The sequence below is a fragment of the Heptranchias perlo genome, chromosome 22 (genome assembly GCF_035084215.1).
Source record: "Heptranchias perlo isolate sHepPer1 chromosome 22, sHepPer1.hap1, whole genome shotgun sequence".
Taxonomy (NCBI): Eukaryota; Metazoa; Chordata; class Chondrichthyes; order Hexanchiformes; family Hexanchidae; genus Heptranchias; species Heptranchias perlo.
Window position 1 is genome coordinate 50668810 of NC_090346.1, and position 21280 is coordinate 50690089.

Below are 21280 nucleotides of genomic sequence, written 5' to 3' on the forward strand. Positions count from 1 at the left end.
TATCAAGGTTTTATACAGGCTCATCATTACCTCTTGGCTTTTATATTCTATACCTCTTGTGATAAAACCTAGAATTCTATTAGCTTTTTATGTAGCCTTATCAACCTGAGGTGCTGCCTTTAATGTCCTCTGAACCTGTACCTTCAAATCCCTTTGCTCTTCCACAGCACCAAACCTAACTCTATTCAGAGTATAATTACTGCTGTGTACTGCAAGGAGCACAGTGACAGTCAGTGCCAGCGCAGAAAAACCTGTTGGGGCATTATAGAGGGAGCTTTTACTTGTATCTAACCCGTGCTGTACTAGAGAATGCGCGATCCTGACACTGGGTGCTCACAATGGAAAGTGTTCCACTTTCCAGTGCTAACATCTTTTCTCCTGATAAGCAGGAATGAAAAAAAATCCTGTGCAAAATAGTTGAAAACAAATAGGCTCAGAGGGACATATAAACATAAAACATCTGCTAACTTTGGCTAGGAAAATGCAGCTTATGACATTAATTTGGTCACAAATACAGTAGAGCAGAACATCTGATTTGCTCACACTCTCTCATGGCTAGTTGAGCCAAAATGCATAAATACCTCACTAAACTCTTCCAAACACAACAACAATTATATGAATACTGGATTCTGGACATGAATATCAATGCATCACCAACAAGTCTTACTACATGGTATAGAGCAGGTCAGAGGCTGAGTATTCTGCGGCGAGTGACTCACCTCCTGACTCCCCAAAGCCTTTCCACCATCTACAAGGCACAAGTCAGGAGTGTGATGGAATACTCTCCACTTGCCTGGATGAGTGCAGCTCCAACAACACTCAAGAAGCTTAACACCATCCAGGACAAAGCAGCCCGCTTGATTGGCACCCCATCCACCACCCGAAACATTCACTTCCTTCACCACCGGCGCACTGTGGCTGCAGTGTGTACCATCCACAGAATGCACTGCGGCAACTCGCCAAGGCTTCTTCGACAGCACCTCCCAAACCCGCGACCTCTACCACCTAGAAGGACAAGGGCAGCAGGCACATGGGAACAACACCACCTGCACGTTCCCCTCCAAGTCACACACCATCCCGACTTGGAAATATATCACCGTTCCTGGAACTCCCTACCTAACAGCGCTGTGGGTGAACCTTCACCACACGGACTGCAGCGGTTCAAGAAGGCGGCTCACCACCACCTTCTCAAGGGCAATTAGGGATGGGCAATAAATGCTGGCCTTGCCAGCGACGCCCACATACCATGAACAAATAAAAAAAAGTCCTAACTAGGTAAAGTATCTATCTATGGTACAGACAGATTATAAATAGAATCCCAACAGACAAGTTTAATATTGAGCAAGGACTGCAGCAGTGAACCGCCATTACCAGGCTGAAATACTGAAACCACCACATCTCACCAACATCAGCCTCTAACTACAGTCTGACTCCATCGATTGACAGGGAACGGGTTGTTAGTTGACCAGTGGCCATTTTTGCAGAGTTGTCAATCTTACTTACTTAGTTACTTATCTATTTCATTATTTATTTATTGAAAAAGGGTTAACTCCTCTGTTAACACAGCACACATGGGATGTCAGATGGTTGTATTGAGTGTTTAGCTCCGATGTTAAGCTAATCTGCCCAGCAGGAATGGTTGGACCTGTCTTACACCCTGTTCTATTTTACTTTCCACTGAAATCAATTACAATCGGGCAGGGTGTAAAATGGGCACCGACCCAAACCTACTGTATTCTCGCCGGGCGGGTTAGGTTAAAATTGGGGTTTTTACCAAGTTATCTCCAGCCTCATTTGTTTTAAGATTTTAAAAGGAGCACATGATCTGCACAGCTCTGGCTACAGATCTCAGAATTTTACCAGCTTTTTGTAATTGCACTGTTTCACTTTTTGCAATCACACCCCCCTCTCAGGAAAACCTGCCCTTATGTTTATTTGTTTATTTAAATAAAAGCTTTGAGACAGACTGTCACATTCAGATGTCACCTCCAGATCTCACACTTTGTGACCAACTTTTCGATCAAATCATGACTGAACAGTCTTTAAAAAGGAATTAAAAAGCAAATGAACAACAGCCATTTCCTGCCTGAGATTTGATCTTGAGCAGCTGCCAATCGAGAGAAATTTCCAACAACAATAATTAGCCTCAGGAACTATTTAGACCACATTTCCATTGGGAATAGTTAAGTAGTACCTAAAAGGGACGGGCTGGGTTAGCAGCTAAGCATCAAATCTTGCTCCACAGCCCCAGGCTATCCACAAGTATAAATAAAAATCTTGGATCTGAAATTCCTGGGGCTGGAGGGGGCGGGACGTAAGTCTGATTTCTGTCTGGGAGGAGGGGGGACCAGAATAGGGACTGGACCTGCCTTTGCTAGGATCCGCCCCATTTAGAGCAGACCTTTACATTCCAATCAGGGGCCGTGGGTGGATCTTACGCCCACCACTCCCAAAGTCAAGAGGGTTAGTCGGGGGAGCACCTGGGAAATTCTTCCCTTTACAATCACGGAAGGCCCTCAGTGGAACTCACACAAATTGAAATAAAAATAGAAAATGCTTAAAACACTCAGTGGGTCATGCAGCACGTGTGGTGAGAGAAACAGAGTTAATGTTTCAGATCGATTACCTTTTGTCAGAACAGGTGATGAATAACTTTTAAGCAAATACAGAGCCAGGGAAAAGAGGGGCAGGAAAAGGACAAAAGGGAAGGTCTGAGATAGTGGAGGGCAGGAGTGATTAAATGACAAAAAGGATGATGGTGCAATGCAAAAGGGGATGATAATGAGACAAATAGAGAAACAAAAGAAGGGTCCAGAGGAGGTGTAAACGGTTACAGCAAAATAGCAGAGGGGGAGGGAAGCAAGGAGAATCTGTCAAAGTGGAGAAGGCTCCCATGGCCCGGGAATGTGATCTCGACCTAGTACTGATAGGGGATGTGTACCGATACCGTGTACCAATTGAAATCTGGTATGAGTCCCTTTGATGCCTTCTGAAGGTCCCACGCCTTTACGCCTGAAGGCGATTGATTACCTTTTCCTGTTGGTGTGGCTCCAGTGGGAGCTGTAGACTATGATAAAAATACATTTTTCTTTGGCCCATTTGGTACTTAGGGGGGATGTTATTGGGCAAATGGGCCAGGGTGGCTGCTACTGGTGGACCATTGCAGGCACCAGCAGTCCATCCAACCTATGCGAATGACCTCATTCCTGGGATTTGGGGCGAGCTCTCCAGCCTTGGGCAAGGGCAGGTAGGGGTTCCACTCCACCACACTTAGGACGGTTGGACGGGACCCAGGGAATTTCTGCACCCTTTGTCTAGCTTACATCACACCTCAAACATTACCTTGTAAAATGAAATACTCGATTACATCCAAAGAGAGGAGCCAGGGGTTTACAAGCAGTGCCAATTTATAGAAATTTCCCTCAGCCACAGCAATTAACCTAGATAACCAGAGGATCGCCTAACATGAAGGGAAGCCAGTTAAACACTACTCCACCTTAGTAGCTAAACATCACAACCATGTTCTGGGCCGTTGGTCCTCTGTTACTACCGTTCTTCCTACTTTTGTGTCATCAGCAAATTTGACCACCTTAGAGTTAATTTCAATATCCAGATGGTTCCTATAGATTAGAAACATTAGGGATCCAAGCAATGATCCCAATGGGATTCCATTCAATATCTGCCCCATGTTTAACATTATACCTCTCAAAAGTACTCCCTGATTCCATTTTTAACCAGTATTTGTTTTCCAGTCCCTGGTTTGCACTAAATTGTGGTGGCTTTTACTTTAACTAGAAGTCTTTCATGTGAAAGTTTTGTAATTGTTTTAAATGGAGGTGCGCATTCCACCTCTGGTCCTGCGGATTCTCAGTGACAATAACCAGTGCCCACAAATCCTTCCTGCATTTAGATTTTTATTATTTTCACTTTTGCTTTGTTGAAAACTGATAACCACATGTAGCACTGGGGCTGTGCCGAGTCACTAACTTGCAGGCTGTTTGTTCAGCAGTGAATTGGTATATTAACAGACTGAGTCAGTCACATAGAAAAGTTGTTAAAGATGGAGGGTGGGGGTGAGCAATTGCACAAATACTTTTCTGCATCGTGCACACTTGGGCTCTGCATTACTGTGTTTCTGAATGCTGAACGGCAGCTTGTTCCAATACACTGATCTAGGTCAGTAAGTGATTTGGATCAGCTGTTGGGCAATACTCAGTGGCGCAGTCTTGAGACATGGGACTGATGCTCTGAGACTACAGATTAGCTTGACCTCTTGGGCCCGTGTGTTCCCTTTTCTTCAGCGAGCAGAGCAGCCATTAATAGGTGAACATACCTGGACCATCAGGCACTGCTGCAGCCACTTAAAGGGCTGCTGCAAACATTTAAAGGGAAGTGTGATCTTTTTCCCCAGGGAAAAATTGTATTCAGCCTGAAATTCTTTTCTTGTCAACCCATGGATCAACAGTATTAAAGAACATCAACAACAAAGTTTATATAACGTCTTTAATATAGCAAAATATCCCAAGTTGTTTCACAGAGACAGAAGGAGAAATGACACTTCACAGGAGCAGCTGCTGTTTCAGGAAGTGGGTAAAATGAGTCACTCAATGGAGATCAGCACTCCAGGAGAGCAGTGCAAAGTGTCTGTGAGGAAGTGATATCTGGGATCAATGTTGTCTCCAACACTCTGAAGACATGAGAGCAGATGCAAAAAAAATGTTTGCGAACCTGAGAAAATCAGCCCCATGCACCAGGTACCTTATACCATGTAGATGGGCAAATACTGCAAGTCACAGTTTCCTAACACTGTTAAATATTGACTGCTGCCCCATGCAATGAATTCATAGAATCATAGAATTTTACAGCACAGATGGACACCATACAGTCTGTCACACCTCTGCTGGCTCTCTGGAAGAGCTATCCCTTAATCCCCTCCCTGCCCTTTCCCATGCCCTTTTAAATGTTTGTTTTTTCAAATATTTATTCACTTCCCTTCTAAAAGCTATTATGGATTCTGTTCCCACCGCTGTTTCTGGCAGGACCCTCCATGTCCTACCAACCCTCAGTGTAAAGGACATTTCCCCAAACCTCTTGCTTAGTTCTTTTGGTGATGATGTTAAATGTTGCCCTCCTGTCACTGACTCAGGAACTAATTTAAATCGTTTTTCCCAGTTTACCTATCAGAACCCCCTCCTAATTTTGAACAACTCTATCATAGGAACATAGGAACAGGAGTAGGCCATTCAGCCCCTCGTGCCTGCTCCGCCATTTGATAAGATCATGGCTGATCTGTGATCTAACTCCATATGCCTGCCTTTGGCCCATATCCCTTAATACCTTTGGTTGCCAAAAAACTATCTATCTCAGATTTAAATTTAGCAATTGAGCTAGTATCAATTGCCGTTTGCGGAAGAGAGTTCCAAACTTCTACCACCCTTTATGTGTAGAAATGTTTTCTAATCTCACTCCTGAAAGATCTGGCTCTAATTTTTAGACTGTGCCCCCTACTCCTAGAATCCCCAACCAGTGGAAATAGTTTCTCTCTATCCACCCTATCTGTTCCCCTTAATATCTTATAAACTTCGATCAGATCACCCCTTAACCTTCTAAACTCAAGAGAATACAACCCCAATTTGTGTAATCTCTCCTCGTAACTTAACCCTTGAAGTCCAGGTATCATTCTAGTAAACCTACGCTGCACTCCCTCCAAGGCCAATATGCCCTTTCGAAGGTGCGGTGCCCAGAACTGCTCACAGTACTCCAGGTGCGGTCTAACCAGGGTTTTGTATAGCTGCAGCATAACTTCTGCCCCCTTGTACTCCAGTCCTCGACACATAAAGGCCAGCATTCCATTAGCCTTATTGATTATTTTCTGCACCCGTTCATGACACTTCAATGATCTATTTACCTGAGCCCCTAAGTCCCTTTGGACATCCACTGTTTTTAACTTTTTACCATTTAGAAAGTACCCTATTCTATCCTTTTTTGATCCAAAGTGGATGACCTCACATTTGTCTACATTGAATTCCATTTGCCCATTCACCTAATCTATCAATATCGCTTTGTAATTTTATGTTTTCATCTACACTGCTTACAATGCCACCAATCTTTGTGTTATCGGCAAACTTAGATATGAGACTTTCTATGCCTTCATCTAAGTCGTTAATAAATATTGTGACTAACTGAGGCCCCAAGACAGATCCCTGCGGGACTCCACTAGTCACATCCTGCCAATGTGAGTACCTAACCATTATCCCTACTCTCTGTCGCCTTTCGCTCAGCCAATTTCCTAACCAAGTCCGTACTTTTCCCTCGATTCCATGGGCTTCTATCTTAGCTAACAGTCTCTTATGTGGGACCTTATCAAATGCCTTCTGGAAGTCCATATATATAACATCCATTGACATTCCCCTGTCCATTACTTTAGTCACCTCTTCAAAAAATTCAATCAGGTTTGTCAGGCATGACCTACCTTTCACAAATCTATGCTGGCTCTCTCTGATTAACTGAAAATTCTCGAGGTGTTCAGTCACCCTATCCTTAATTATAGACTCCAGCAATTTCCCCACAACAGATGTTAGGCTAACTGGTCTATAATTCCCCGGTTTCCCTCTCCCTCCTTTCTTAAAAAGCAGAGTGACATGTGCAATTTTCCAATCTAGAGGGACAGTTCCTGAATCTAGAGAACTTTGAAAGATTATAGTTAGGGCATCTGCAATGTGCTCACCTACTTCCTTTAAAACCCTGGGATGGAAACCATCTGGTCCTGGGGATTTGTCACTCTTTAGTGCTATTATTTTCTTCATCACTGTTGCTTTACTTATGTTAATTTTATCGAGTCCCTGTCCCCGATTCAATGTTAGTTTTCTTGGGATTTCCGGCATGCTATCCTCTTTTTCTACTGTAAATACTGACGCAAAGTAATTGTTATTACCTCCCCTCTTAACCTGCTCTGTTCTTGTGACAAGAGCCCCAGTTTCTCTGGCCTCCCATCCCTGGTATCGTCTCAGTGAATCTCTTATGCACCCTCTCGATGGCCTTGACATCCTTCCTAAAGTAAGATGCCCAAAACTGAGCACAATTTCGGCATTGCCTCTGCTCTTGTACTGTGTCCCCATTTATAAAATAAATGAGGTGCCTCCCTCGCCGGAAAATCGCAGCTGCACTGGGCCGAAAATGGGGATTTTCCGATCGGCGCTGGTGACGAATGAGGCTAAATTCAAAATTTCACTCAGAGTTAGCTGGCATGGGAAATGGAAACAGGTCATGTTAGTGCTGTAGGAGTGTCCTTCTGAGGTCGGGCTGAGGTGAGTTACTGTGTTCAGTGCACAGGCAGCTTTGGTCTCCGGGCTCGATAGTGACAGTGAGTGTCTGAGATGGAAAGTGCCCGTTGGTTTGATGTGCTCAAAAACCCAGACGGGAATTATTTTTAAAGGAATTTTAAATGACTATAAAGATCAGAAGGAGCAGGATCAGCCCCTGAAGATCAGCCATGATCATTTTGAATGGCGGAGCAGGCCCGAAGGGCCTACTCTTGCTCCTACTTTCTATGTTTCTATATTAGCTTTAGTGACTAGCTGCAAGTGGAGTCCAAAACAAGCACACTGGCCATTCCAACACCTGTGCCAGTTACAGCTGGAGTCACAGCTGGATATGTCATGGGATGGTCCAAGTAAGGTGAAGGGACAAATATAATGAAAATAAATGAAGCAGAACCCTTAAATTTGAAAAGAAATGGGCGCCATGCTCCTGCTGGGGAATGAGAGCTCTACAATACTGACACAGCGATGCTTTCCTAATCTGAACCTTGCTCCGGCTTTCCAACTTTACTTCCATGGTTAGGTTCCAAAACTCCGCCACATTTCTGCAGCAAGCTCCCAATTACAACTTTGGGTCAAGCTCCTGCTGCGTGTAGAGGGTTATTGACTTGTAAAGTAAGCAGAGTTGAGACTGAGGCCCTGCCTGTGATTTGCTGATCCTTCTCACTGAACTCGCTGTATCCCCGGTAGTTCCCAAGGTCACAGGCGATGCTGGAAAGTGGTGAGGTCTCCCTTCACCGGTCCGTCGCACATCTGACATTTTCTGAGACTCGTGGGCTGGCACAGGGACCTCCCCTCTCTGCGATCCAGCCTGAACCCAGACAAAGAGCTATTGTTAAATGAATCCCAGTATGTCCCACGCTGTTTCCTGTTGTTTGGGAGTTCCGTGCACTCTCCTGCAAACACCACGCTCAGAACTTACAGCTGGATCGAGAGGGGCGGTTTTGTTTTTTCATTTTTTCTCTCTCCTGTGGTCTGCGAAGATCTTTGAAAGTGCGGGTTCGAGCATCGCCCGGTGGAGGGGAGCTGGAGAAGTTGAGGCATTCCAGCGTGGGGCGGGCTCTGCGGTACACACAGGACCTTATTCATCACCCTGCTGCCCGACATTTAATTGGGAAATGCAGCGCACTGGGCTCAGCCTTTGATGATCGGTAAGAATTATACCGGAGGCATCATGTTGATGCTGTCATCACTTTGTATGAAGGGAGAATGAAGTGTCTGTGAATAAGGAGCACGCTGTACTCTGGAGTCCCCATTCATGGCCAGTGTTCAGGCACAGCTCCTCTCTGAGGGAATGCAGAAATGTTATTACGAGATGTTTAATTGTCGAATCACCAGAGCCCCGGAGAGGGACAAGGAACCACGAACTGTGCAGAAAATCCACAGCCTCATATTGAGTTCATTTAAAACATGTACAAATTGTTGAAATGACACTTCGAGACTTGGTGCTGTGGGAAGTATCTCCCGGAACTCACTCTCCCAAACCAAGTCCCTGCTCCAGTACCGTGCCCGTTATATGTTTTAAGTAAACGAGGCAACGCCTCACTTAAATTAACAAAGAAAGGAATTTGACTCAAATGCATGGACTGTTCGCACAGTAACGTGGCGCTGCTTAATTTCCAGGCTTCACCTTTACTTTATTTGTTTCTTTGCTTGAACTTTTGATTAATTTCCGAAAATCTCCGCCTGGATGACGAGTTTGGTCATGAATCAGAGCCGAGCCTGAGATACACAATTTACAGCAGGTGTCACTGATCAGGCAAGGACGCTGCTAATTTAACCCTTTCCTAGCCTAATTTTAACAGCCCTGCCACTATCCCAGCTGATCACTCATCACAGATAGCGGATTGACTGGGGTCTCCGTCAGTTCCATGGTGGGTGGTACATTTACCCACTGCCCCGTCAGGACAGTCTCTTGCCCCATGGGATTGAGCAGCAAATTTAAAAAACTCGGAAAATCTTCCCTCTCCCCCACAAATACATGTATTTAATTTAAAGACCCCAGCAAGGTGTAGATTTGTGTCCAGGGAGCACATCTTGCGAACTTGGGTGTGCAAGCCCCCAATCATCCGCCATTAAGATAGGAGCTCGGGAGTGTGCACGCCTAAAGTCCCAGGCTGCCCTTCCAACAGTGCAACAGCCTGCACTGGTAGCACTCGTTTGTGTGATGTTGTGCGGAAGTATCAGCAGTGGAATGTTCACTGGGGCTAATTTTAATTTTGGGCGATGGTGTAAAATGGGCGATATCGAATTACCCGCCCATCATACACCACCCCCGGATTTCCCTTTCCATCGAGGTCAATGGTAACCACCACCTGGGCAGTAACCTGCGGCAGCGAATCGCTCGCCTGTCGTGTAACCCGCCTGATTTGGGCATATTAGAGTTGATTTTGACTTGTGAGCGACTGACTGGAGGAGAGTGCTGATCACCCCCACCCCGGGATTTTGGGGCCTCAGTCTAATTTAAATTCTCCAGGCGAGCTGCAGGTGCTGAACAGGCATCTCAACACAACTTGCCATGTTGAAAACTGGAAATCGGGCCGGAGCTGCCACCAGGATGTAAATTGCATCGGGTGGCAGAGGCCCAGATTATTTTTGGAGGCTCCGGAGGTGCACCACTGCTCCTCCGAGACTACAAAAATAATTGGGCACTTCCCTTTGGCTGGGTCTCTATGCCTTCATTGCCCATGGAACTGGTGGAGTGAGCACAGCGCATTTCTGACCTAACATGGCAATCGGGGTCCTATTTACCTCATAGGACCCTGATTTCCATAAAGGGGCCTGTTGCCTGAAACAGGCCGGTGCTTTGGACACCCGGCGATATTAATTGATCTAGATGAGGCAAATCAGGAAAATTCTGGAAAAATGCAAATCGGCCGTTTTTGGGTCTTGGGGTATCTTCAGATAGTTAAATACAGCTTGGAAAAGAGAGGGCTGTGTTTTTCAACTGAGGTCATTTTCTCCCCTTCACATCAAGTCTTTAGATTGTGGCTTTGACAAGACCATCGGAATTCAGCCAATTGTGGCAGCCTATGCCCAGTGGCCTTCAGTTTTAAAGATTAGGAGAACTACAGGTCTAATTAGAAAAGACGAAATATAGTACACAGTGTGCTTAAAAAATCTACTTCTCTCGGGCTGTTTTCAGCCTTGAAGTACTTTCAGTCATATAATCCGAAATGTTTTTGGAATCTGTATTTGGGTGGCTAGTTTTGTTATTTTCCCCGTTTGGATGTTGATCTTGACTGTCCTTGGCACAACATGTCCCCAGGAATGATGATAATGGCTTCCTACTCCCGTTCCTGTGTAAAGGGGGGGGGTGCGTGGGGCTGGAGGTGGGAGGGCTGGGGTAGAGGGGCATTACCCGCCATACCTTCCCCAAGTATTATTCATTTATGTGTGTGCAGAGACAGTGAGTATCACCAGGCTATTTGATTGTTTAAGGCATCACATCCAAAAAGGATCTTATTGTCACCTGATATGGGTGGGGGTCAATGTCTGTGAGAGTGGGTGGTGTGGGTAAGAGGGTTGGTGTTTGTATGACTGCATTGGGTGGGGTAGGGTGTGTGAGACTGTGGCTGGGGGCTGCGGGGCAGTTGGCTCAGGGTCTCAGAGTGCGTGGAGTGGGACGGAGGCTCAGTGTCTCAGAGCGGGTGGTTTGGGTATCTCAGAGTGAGTGGGGTGTGGCAGGGGGCTGGGCCCTTCTCTTCTGTGTGTGTTTTTATGTCTAAGTGTGTGTGTATGTGTGTGTGTAATATCTGCTGATGGGACAAAAATCGAGTCAATTGTAATTTATAGCAAATACTTTATTTTTTGTATTTAAAGTGTCAGTAGCTCTTCCAGGATAAATTATTTTTGGCTTCAAGGTCTGAGTTACATAGTTTTGAAACTATTGAAGATGCACAAAAAAACTGTTAAAAAAACAATGGCAGAGGATAAATCTCTGTCTTCAGTCATTCCACTTTGGAAATTCCGACAGTGCGGCCCTCCCTCAGTACCGACCCTCCGACAGTGCGGCCCTCCCTCAGTACCGACCCTCCGACAGTGCGGCCCTCCCTCAGTACCGACCCTCCGACAGTGCGGCCCTCCCTCAGTACCGACCCTCCGACAGTGCGGCCCTCCCTCAGTACAGACCCTCCGACAGTGCGGCCCTCCCTCAGTACCGACCCTCCGACAGTGCGGCCCTCCCTCAGTACTGACCCTCCGACAGTGCGGCGCTCCCTCAGTACTGACCCTCCGACAGTGCGGCGCTCCCTCAGTACCGACCCTCCGACAGTGCGGCCCTCCCTCAGTACCGACCCTCCGACAGTGCGGGCCTCCCTCAGTACCGACCCTCCGACAGTGCGGCGCTCCCTCAGTACCGACCCTCCGACAGTGCGGCCCTCCCTCAGTACCGACCCTCCGACAGTGCGGCGCTCCCTCAGTACTGACCCTCCGACAGTGCGGCCCTCCCTCAGTACTGACCCTCCGACAGTGCGGCCCTCCCTCAGTACTGACCCTCCGACAGTGCGGCGCTCCCTCAGTACTGACCCTCCGACAGTGCGGCGCTCCCTCAGTACTGACCCTCCGACAGTGCGGCCCTCCCTCAGTACTGACCCTCCGACAGTGCAGCACTCCCTCAGTACTGACCCTCCGACAGTGCGGCGCTCCCTCAGTACTGACCCTCCGACAGTGCGGCGCTCCCTCAGTACTGACCCTCCGACAGTGCGGCGCTCCCTCAGTACTGACCCTCCGACAGTGCGGCGCTCCCTCAGTACTGACCCTCCGACAGTGCGGCCCTCCCTCAGTACCGACCCTCCGACAGTGCGGCGCTCCCTCAGTACTGACCCTCCGACAGTGCGGCGCTCCCTCAGTACTGACCGTCCGACAGTGCGGCCCTCCCTCAGTACCGACCCTCCGACAGTGCGGCGCTCCCTCAGTACTGACCCTCCGACAGTGCGGCCCTCCCTCAGTACTGACCCTCCGACAGTGCGGCTCTCCCTCAGTACCGACCCTCCGACAGTGCGGCCCTCCCTCAGTACTGACCGTCCGACAGTGCGGCCCTCCCTCAGTACTGACCGTCCGACAGTGCGGCCCTCCCTCAGTACCGACCCTCCGACAGTGCGGCCCTCCCTCAGTACTGACCGTCCGACAGTGCGGCCCTCCCTCAGTACTGACCCTCCGACAGTGCGGCTCTCCCTCAGTACTGACCGTGGGAGTGTCGGCCTGGATTTTGTGTTCAACTCTCTGGAGTGGGGACTTGAACCCACGACCTTCTGACTCAGAGGTGAGAGTGCGACCCATTGAGCCGCCCGCAAGGAATAGCTCCGGCTTTGTCAACCCCTGATTAATTACTGCTGGGAAGAGGTGCAACACCGTGTACGAATTATGCCCTCCAATATAGTTGAGTTCAGAGAAAGTCTCGCCCGAGGGGCGCGAGCTCGAGCAATGGCGGTTTAATTTACTCACCGTGCCGAGCGGCCAGGACCAGGCGCGCGCTCCACTCACCGCACGCGCGGAGGGGGAGAGCGGGAGGCGCGGCGCACGCGCGGAGGGGGAGAGCGGGAGGCGCGGCGCACGCGCGGAGGGGGAGAGCGGGAGGCGCGGCGCACGCGCGGAGGGGGGAGAGCGGGAGGCGCCGAGGTGCAGGCGCCAAAATCAAAAGAATGATTCATGAAGTGTTAAACTGAAAACAGGAAAATCTAAAGCAGAAACTTTACACAGAATATTCTTGGGCTTTTGGAGTGACGGCATCACCCAGGTAGGTGGTACTTCATGAGGTAATTGTTTGAACTGAATGTTAATAAAATGCAGAATAATCCGCACATTCTAGAATATTGATGATAATGCGCTTGAGGTGGGTAGTGAGGACAAACTGAGGGGAGGGAGTGGGGAGTGAGGGCAAACTGAGGGGAGGGAGTGGGGAGTGAGGGCAAACTGAGGGGAGGGAATGGGTAGTGAGGGCAAACTGTGGGGAGGGAGTGGGGAGTGAGGGCAAACTGAGGGGAGGGAGTGGGGAGTGAGGGCAAACTGAGGGGAGGGAGTGGGGAGTGAGGGCAAACTGAGGGGAGGGAATGGGTAGTGAGGGCAAACTGTGGGGAGGGAATGGGTAGTGAGGGCAAACTGTGGGGAGGGAGTGGGGAGTGAGGGCAAACTGAGGGGAGGGAATGGGTAGTGAGGGCAAACTGTGGGGAGGGAGTGGGGAGTGAGGGCAAACTGAGGGGAGGGAGTGGGGAGTGAGGGCAAACTGAGGGGAGGGAGTGGGGAGTGAGGGCAAACTGAGGGGAGGGAGTGGGGAGTGAGGGCAAACTGAGGGGAGGGAGTGGGGAGTGAGGGCAAACTGAGGGGAGGGAGTGGGGAGTGAGGGCAAACTGAGGGGAGGGAGTGGGGAGTGAGGGCAAACTGAGGGGAGGGAGTGGGGAGTGAGGGCAAACTGAGGGGAGGGAGTGGGGAGTGAGGGCAAACTGAGGGGAGGGAGTGGGGAGTGAGGGCAAACTGAGGGGAGGGAGTGGGGAGTGAGGGCAAACTGAGGGGAGGGAGTGGGGAGTGAGGGCAAACTGAGGGGAGGGATTGGGGAGTGAGGGCAAACTGAGGGGAGGGAGTGGGGAGTGAGGGCAAACTGAGGGGAGGGAGTGGGGAGTGAGGGCAAACTGAGGGGAGGGAGTGGGGAGTGAGGGCAAACTGAGGGGAGGGAGTGGGGAGTGAGGGCAAACTGAGGGGAGGGAGTGGGGAGTGAGGGCAAACTGAGGGGAGGGAGTGGGGAGTGAGGGCAAACTGAGGGGAGGGAGTGGGGAGTGAGGGCAAACTGTGGGGAGGGAGTGGGGAGTGAGGGCAAACTGTGGGGAGGGAGTGGGGAGTGAGGGCAAACTGTGGGGAGGGAGTATAAGACCATAAGAGATAGGAGCAGGAGTAGGCCATCCGGCCCCTCGAGCCTGCTCCACCATTCAATGAGATCATGGCTGATCTGATTTTTACCTCAACTCCACTTTCCCGCCTTTTCCCCATATCCTTTGACTTCCTTGCTGATCAAAACTTTGTCTAACTCAGCCTTGAATGTATTCAATGACTCAGCCTCCACAGCTTTTTGGGGTAAAAAATTCCAAAGATTCACGACCCTCTGGGAGAAGAAATTCCTCCTCATTTCCGTCTTAAACGGGCGACCCCTTATTCTGAGACTATACCCCCTAATTTTAGATTCCCCCATGAGGGGAAACATCCTCTCAGCATCTACCCTATCGAGCCCCTCAGAATCTTATATGTTTCAATAAGATCTCCTCTCATTCTTCTAAACTCCAATGAGTATAGACCCAACCTGTTCAATCTTTCCTCATAAGACAACCCTTCCAAACCCAGAATCAACCCAGTGAACCTTCTCTGAACTTCCTCCAATGCAAGTATGTCCTTCCTTAAATAAGGGCACCACAACTGTACACAGTACTCCAGGTGTGGTCTCACCAGCACCCTGTACAGTTGTAGCATGACTTCCCTGCTTTTATACTCCATCCCTGTAGAAATAAAGGCCAATATTCCGTTTGCCTTCCGGATTATCTGCTGCACCTGTATGTTGAGTTTTTGTGTTTCATGTACGAGGACACCCAGATCCCTCTGTACCGCAGCATTTTGTAGTATTTCTCCATTCAAATAATATTTTGCTTTTTTTATTTTTCCTCCCAAAGTGGATGACTTCACATTTTCCCACATTATATTCCATCTGCCAAATTTTTGCCCATTCGCTTAACCTGTCAATATCCCTTTGCAGACACTTTGTATCCTCATCGCAACTTGCTTTTCCACCTATCTTTGTATCATCAGCAAATTTGGCCACAAGACACTCTGTTCCTTCATTCATGTCATTGATATATATTGTAAATAGTTGAGGCCCCAGCACTGAGCCCTGCGGCACCCCACTAGTTACAGATTGCCATTTTGAAAATGACCCTTTTATCCCGACTCTTTGTTTTCTGTTAGTTAGCCAATCCTCTATCCGTGCCAGTGTACTACCCCCAACACCATGAGCTCTTATCTTGTGCAGTAATCTTTTACGTGGCACCTTATTGAATGCCTTTTGGAAATCCAAATATACTGCATCCATTGGTTCCCCTTTATCCACCCTGCCTGTTACTTCCTCAAAGAACTCTAATAAATTTGTCAGACATGATTTCCCTTTCATAAATCCATGTTGACTCTCCTTGATTGTATTATGAGTCTCCAAATATCCTGCTACAACTTCCTCAATAATGGATTCTAGCATTTTCCCAATGACAGATGTAAGGCTAACTGGTCTATAGTTACGTGCTTTCTGTCTCACTCCCTTCTTGAATAGGGGTGTTAGGTTTGTAGTTTTCCAATCCGCCGGGACCTTTCCAGAATCTGGTAAATTCTGGAAGATTACAACCAATGCATCCACTGTCTCTGTTGCCACTTCCTTCAAGACCCTCGGATGCACGCCAAGAGGTCCGGGGACTTGTCAGCCTTTAGACCCATTAGTTAACCAAGTACGTTTTCCTCCAGTGATCGTGATTGTTTTTAGTTCCTCCCTCCCCTTTGCCCCTTGACTTTCCACTGTTATTGGTGTGTTATTAGTGTCTTCTACTGTGAAGACAGATACAAAACATCTGTTCAATTCCTCTGCCATTTCCTTGTTTTCCATTATTATTTCCCCAGTCTCATCCTCTAAGGGACCAATGTTTACTTTAGCTGCCCTCTTCCTTTTTATATACTTGTAGAAACTTTAACTGTCAGTTTTTATATTTTTTGCTAGTTTACTCTCATAATTTATTTTCTCCCCCTTTATTATTCTTTTAGTCACCCTTTGCTGGTTTTTAAAGTTTTCCCAATCTTCGGGCTTACCAGTAATCTTTGCCATGTTGTATGCTTTTTCTTTTAACCTGATACCATCCTTGATTTCCTTAGTTAGCCATGGTTGGTTCACCCTTTTTGTGGAGTCTTTTCTCCTCACAGGGATATATTTTTGTTGCGAATCATAAAATATCTTTTTAAATGTTTGCCACTGCTTATCCACCATCATACCATCTAATCTGTTTATCCAGTCCACTTTAGCCAATTACGCCCTCATTCCTTTATAATTGCCCTTATTTAAGTTTAATACAATAGTTTCAGACCCAAGATCCTCGCTCTCAAACTGGATGTGAAATTCTATCCTGTTATAATCACTGCTTCCCAAGGGATCCTTTACTTTGAGACCATTAATTAATCCTGTTTCATTATCCATTACCAGATCCATAATGGCCTGTTCCCTGACGTATTGGTCTCAGAAACAGTCCCGAATACACTCTATGAACTCCTCCTCAGGGCTATTTTTGCCAATTTGATTTGTCCAATCTATATGAAAGTTAAAATCACCCATGATTATTGCATTACCTTTTTTACAAGCTCCCCCTTATTTCCTGATTTATATTTTGCCCTACAGTGTAGCTACTGTTAGGGGGCCTATATCCTACTCCCACCAGTGATTTCTTTCCCTTGCTATTTCTTACTTTCACCCAAATTGAGTTGACATCTTGATCTTCTCAGCAAAGATCATTTCTCACTATTATACCAATTTCATCCTTTATTAACAGAGCTACCCCACCACCTTTACCTTTTTTCCTATCCTTCCGAAATGTTAAATAACCCTGAATATTTAGCTCCCAACCTTGGTCACCTCGCAACCACGTCTCTGTAATGGCCACGAGATCATACCCATTTGTTTCTATTTGTGCTGGCAATTCATCTATCTTATTGCGAATGCTGCACGCATTCAGGTAAAGAACCTTTAATTTTGTCTTTTTACAATTCTTTCCTACCGCGGCCCCATTTGCTAGTGCACTCTTATGTTTGTACGCTCTGTCCCTTCCTGACACACTCTGTTTATCATTACTCCCATCACTTTCCTGTCTTACTTCCTTGTCTTTTCTCTTTATCAATCTAAACTTTGCCCCACTTGAGCCCTCCCCCCCCCTCTATTTAGTTTAAAGCTTTCTCTACCGCCCTAGTTATTCGGTTTGCCAGAACACTGATCCCAGCATGGTTCAGGTGAAGCCCATCCCAACGGAACAGCTCCCTCTTTCCCCAGTACTGGTGCCAGTGCCCCATGAATCGAAACCCACTTCTCCCACACCAATCTTTGAGCCATGCATTCATCTCTCTGATCTGATTTACCGTGTGCCAATTTGCTCGTGGCTCAGGTAATAATCCAGAGATTATCACCTTTGTGGTTCTGCTTTTTAATTTAGTCCCCAGCTGCTCAAACTCCCTCAGCAGAACCTCTTTCTTAGTCCTATGTCAGTGGTACCTATGTGGACCACGACAACTGGATCCTCCCCTTCCCACTCCAAGTTTCTCTCCAGCCCAGAGGAGATGAGGGAGTGGGGAGTGAGGGCAAACTGAGGGGAGGGAGTGGGGAGAAGAGGGGAAACTGAGGAGAGGGAGTGAGGAGTGAGGGCAAACTGAGGGGAGGGAGTGGGGAGTGAGGGCAAACTGAGGGGAGGGAGTGGGGAGTGAGGACAAACTGAGGGGAGGGAGTGGGGTGTGAGGGCAAACTGAGGGGAGAGAGTGGGGAGTAAGTGCAAGCTGAGGGGAGGGAGTGGGGAGAAGAGGGGAAACTGAGGGGAGGAAGTGGGAAGTGAGGGGAAACTGAGGGGAGGAAGTGGGGAGTGAGGGCAAACTGAGGGGAGCGAGTGGGGAATGAGGGCAAACTGAGGTTTCGAGTGGGGAGAGGAGGATTGCTATGATTCAGGCTCAGTATAGTTTATGCGACATGGTGGTGCGGAGCTGGCCGGAGAGTCAGAGGTAAAGGGAGTGTATGGTGGGGCTCAGGGTGAGGCAGGCCGAGTGAAACCACACACACACACACACACACATGCTCACACTCAGATTCACACACACTCACAGATACACGCAGATACACACGGTCATACAGAGACACACACACACACACACACACACACACACACAGAGTCAGATACTAGATCTCCAGTTCTCGATATTCAGGAACCGTCCCTCTGGATTGGAAAATTGCATGTCACCCTGCTTTTTAAGAAAGGAGAGAGAGGGAAACCAGGGAATTATAGACCAGTTAGCCTAACATCCGTTGTGGGGAGAATGCTGGAATCCATAATTAAGGATAGGGTGACTGAAACTTTTTGAGGTGTTCAGTTAATCAGAGAGAGCCAGCATGGATTTGTGAAAGGTAGGTCGTGCCTGACAAACCTGATTGAATTTTTTGAAGATGTGACTAATGTAGTGGACAGGGGAATGTCAATGGATGTTATTTATATGGAGTTCCAGAAGGCATTTGATAAAATCTCACATAAGAGACTGTTAGCTAAGATAGAAGCCCATGGAATTGAGGGAAAAGTACGGACTTGGTTAGGAAGTTGGCTGAGCGAAAGGCGACAGAGAGTAGGGATAATGGGTAGGTATTCACATTGGCAGGATGTGACTAGTGGAGTCCCACAGGGATCTGTCTTGGGGCCTCAATTATTCACAATATTTATTAACGACTTAGATGAAGGCATAGAAAGTCTCATATCTAAGTTTGCCGATGGCACAAAGATTGGTGGCATTGTAAGCAGTGTAGATGAAAACATAAAATTACAAAGGGATATTGATAGATTAGGTGAATGGGCAAAACTGTGGCAAATGGAATTCAATGTAGGCAAATGTGAGGTCATCTACTTTGGACCAAAAAAGGATAGAACAGGGTACTTTCTAAATGGTAAAAAGTTAAAAACAGTGGATTTCCAAAGGGACTTAGGGGTTCAGGTACATAGATCATTGAAGTGTCATGAACAGGTGCAGAAAATAATCAATAAGGCTAATGGAATGCTGGCCTTTATATGTAGAGGACGAGAGGACAAGGGGGCATAAGTTATGCTGCAGCTATACAAAACCCTGGTTAGACCGCACCTGGAGTACTGTGAGCAGTTCTGGGCACCGCACCTTCGGAAGGACATATTGGCCTTGGAGGGAGTGCAGCGTAGGTTTACTAGAATGATACTCGGACTTCAAGGGTTAAGTTATGAGGGGAGATTACACAAATTGGGGTTGTATTTTCAAGAGTTTAGAAGGTTAAGGGGTGATCTGATCGAAGTTTATAAGATATTAAGGGGAACAGATAGGGTGGATGGAGAGAAACTATTTCCGCTGGTTGGGGATTCTAGGACTATGGGGCACAGTCTAAAAATTAGAGCCAGACCTTTCAGGAGTGAGATTAGAAAACACTTCTACACACAAAGGGTGGTAGAAGTTTGGAACTCTCTTCCACAAATGGCAATTGATACTAGCTCAATTGCTAAATTTAAACCTGAGATAGATAGCTTTTTGGCAACCAAAGGTATTAGGGGATATGGGCCAAAGGCAGGTATATGGAATTAGATCACAGATCAGCCATGATCTTATCAAATGGGGGAGCGGCCTCGAGGGGCTGAATGGCCTACTCCTGTTCCTATGATACGCGCACACACACACACACACACACACACACAGTCAGATACACACACACACACACAGTCAGATACACACACACACACACACACACACACACACACAGAGTCAGATACAAACACACACACACAGAGTCAGATACACACACACACACACACACACACACACACAGTCAGATACACACACACACACAGTCAGATACACACACACACACACAGTCAGATACACACACACAACACACACACAGAGTCAGATACACACACACACAAACACACACACACAGTCAGATACACACACACACACACACAGAGTCAGATGCACACACACACACAGTCAGATACACACACACACACACACACACACACACACGGAGTCAGATACACACACACACACACACACAGTCAGATACACACACACACACACACACACACACACACACACAGTCAGATACACACACACACACACACACACACACAGAGTCAGATACACACACACACACACACACACAGAGTCAGATACACACACACACACACACACACACACAAACAGTCAGATACACACACACAACACACACACAGAGTAAGATACACACACACAAACACACACACAGAGTCAGATACACACACACACACAGTCAGACACACACACACACACACACAGTCAGATACACACACACACACACACACACACAGAGTCAGATACACACACACACACACACACACACACACAGAGTCAGATGCACACACACACACACACACACACACACAGAGTCAGATACACACACACACAGAGTCAGATACACACACACGCACAGAGTCAGATACACACACACACACAGAGTCAGATACACACACACACACACACACACACACACAGAGTCAGATACACACACACAGAGTCAGATACACACACACAGAGTCAGATACACACACACACAGTCAGATACACACACACAGAGTCAGATACACACACACAGAGTCAGATACACACACACAGAGTCAGATGCACACACACACAGAGTCAGATGCACACACACACAGAGTCAGATGCACACACACACAGAGTCAGATGCACACACACACAGAGTCAGATGCACACACACACACACAGTCAGATGCACACACACACAGAGTCAGATACACACACACACACACACACACACACACAGTCAGATACACACACACACACACACACACAGAGTCAGATACACACACACACACACACACACACACACACAGAGTCAGATACACACACACACACACACACACACACACAGAGTCAGATACACACACACACACACACACACACACAGAGTCAGATACACACACACACACACACACACACACACAGAGTCAGATACACACACACACACACACACACACACACACAGTCAGACTTTAAAAAAATTTTTTTATTCGTTCACGGGATGTGGGCATCGCTGGCAAGGCCGGCATTTATTGCCCATCCCTAATTGCCCTCGAGAAGGTGGTGGTGAGCCGCCTTCTTGAACCGCTGCAGTCCGTGTGGTGACGGTTCTC

General features: G+C 47.5%; 1 protein-coding gene across 2 annotated transcripts in view; it reads left to right on the forward strand.

Annotated features, from left to right (window-relative positions):
* The first annotated feature begins 8036 nt into the window (after positions 1–8036).
* The window catches only part of ankfn1b (ankyrin repeat and fibronectin type III domain containing 1b), an 834116-nt gene continuing 820872 nt past the window's right edge, over positions 8037–21280 (forward strand). For both annotated transcript variants that reach the window (XM_068003637.1, XM_068003639.1), the window contains exon 1: positions 8037–8470. The gene's annotated coding sequence lies outside the window, so the exon portion shown is untranslated. The remainder of the gene's footprint in view (positions 8471–21280) is intronic.